Source organism: Trachypithecus francoisi, unplaced genomic scaffold (assembly GCF_009764315.1).
Source record: "Trachypithecus francoisi isolate TF-2019V2 unplaced genomic scaffold, Tfra_2.0 Lachesis_group12, whole genome shotgun sequence".
Classification (NCBI taxonomy): domain Eukaryota; kingdom Metazoa; phylum Chordata; class Mammalia; order Primates; family Cercopithecidae; genus Trachypithecus; species Trachypithecus francoisi.
In genome coordinates, this window is record NW_022681457.1 from 51,289,877 (window position 1) to 51,291,991 (window position 2,115).

The window sequence follows — 2,115 nt, forward strand, 5'->3', positions numbered from 1 at the left end:
TCGTAGCCTTTAAATCACCTCAGAGACCTTAACCTGGTGTCGAGAATTCAAACAACTTATTACCACTGATCTCTGGGAAGTTCATGAGATTTTGCCAATTGAAAATAATCATGCATGCACCATCCTATTGTTTTTATAAAAGAAGCTTATTTAGCACATCCTATGCCTGAACATACTCCCAAGGGGATGGACAGAAAAATAAACAAGGTATCTGTCTTCAAACAAACCTTACCTTTTAATTTGAAACAAATACTATATTGCAATAAGTTCATGTGGGCCAAGACTATATGTATAACCTGGAGGCCCTAACTTCCTATTTTAACAGCTATTTTATGATGACTTTCCATGATCTGGGTACCATGGGCAACTTGGATCCGGATTCCAAGGGTCCTTGAAATATTTGAGTGTTTGTATTTCCCTAGTATATGGGTATCCAGTAAATGGCTCCAGAGGTTTCCTAGGGGGAGAACTTGGGAAATCATTATCATTCATTTGGGTCTGGAGTTGCAGTGTCCTTTTCCTGGGGTACTGCCCTCCACTCCAGCTGAGTTCAGGGTCTGAAATTAGCTCAGATCAAGGCTATGGACGTGACACTGTATCGGGGCTACCTCTCAACCTCCTGGTAGACAGCATTTATTTCACTTGATTGTTTTCTCTCCTTCCCATTTAACCCTATGGCTGGTCCACTGCATTGGCCATCTACAGAATTATGTCAGTCATTCAGGCCTAGCTGTCTGCCACTCATTACCATAACTGAATCTTCTTAGATTCTAACAATGAAGGGTCAACACCAGGCCTCTATGTGTCTGGGTCTATCATCCCCCATCAGGGGATTCAGTTCTGGAAAGGCACATTGTCCTTTCTATCTGAGCCTACTGCAAAGAGACCACTACTGACAAGGTTGGCAGGATCCCTGTTATCAGTGCTTAATCTTAATGTTTGGTAATTTATGCTTCTAACACCTTAAAACTTGAATTCAGAGAAAGGAAGTAGAGGCTACTATAGCTGAGATGTCAAAGGCCACAGAAAAGTGTATGCCTTAGTCTCAAAACAAATAGAAGCAATGGGAAAACCAGGCCAAAATGAAAACAAGAATAGGATTCAATTTTTTTTGCATTCTAATACTCAGATCTTAGTCTTAGACCCCTCATTGGGCTGGCTGATATAATTCCTGGAAGCAACAAGCAATTTCATCATCTGATAGCCAATTTCACTATTTTTTTATTGTTATCATTATTAGCATTGTCTCTTACATTTTCTTATTTATTTCTGAATAGGCAAAATAAAATTTCTTTGCAAAATTCAAGAGTTTAAAGTGAAGAGTATGTGTTCCTTCAACCTCTACATTCACCTGGTTCTTCCCAGAAGGAGCTAATAATAATAGATTTTCATTAATCTTTCCAGAGATATATTTGCATGCTTGCATGTAATAATTGCATTTTTTCCTTGGTGATAAGATAATCTACATTGCTTTACAACTTGTTTTTTTGTTTGTTTTTTCATTTTACAATATCTCTTCAAGACCATTCTTTACTGGTATAAAGAGAGCTTCACTGTCAATTTGTTTATTGGCTATATAGTATTCCAGTACATGCACATACTAAAATTTATCTTACCAATCTTATGTGAAGGACATTCCAGTACATTCCAATATTTTGTCATTAAAAGCAATGCCCCAGTGGACCTCTTGTATGTAAATGATTTTTCAAAATTATATTTTCTAAAAGAGAACATAGTTTTTCAAAGTGTGTATGGATCTGTTCTATCTCATGTGGGCCAGGCACTGATATCCTCTAACAAGCACTTTTTATGTTTAAAACTTTGCTAAATGAGGGCTGGGTGTGGTGGCTCATGCCTGTAATCCCAGGACTTTGGGAGGCCAAGGCAGGTGGATCATTTGCGGTCAAGAGTTCGAGACCAGCCTGGCCAACACGGTGAAATCCCATCTCTACTAAAAGTACAAAAATTAGCTGGGTGTGGTGGTGTGCACCTATAATCCCAGCTACTAGGGAGGCTGAAGCAGGAGAATCTCTTGAACCCAGGAGGCAGAGGTTGCAGTGAGCCGAGATTGCACCACTGCACTCCAGCCTTACTCCAGAGTAAGACTCTGTCTGA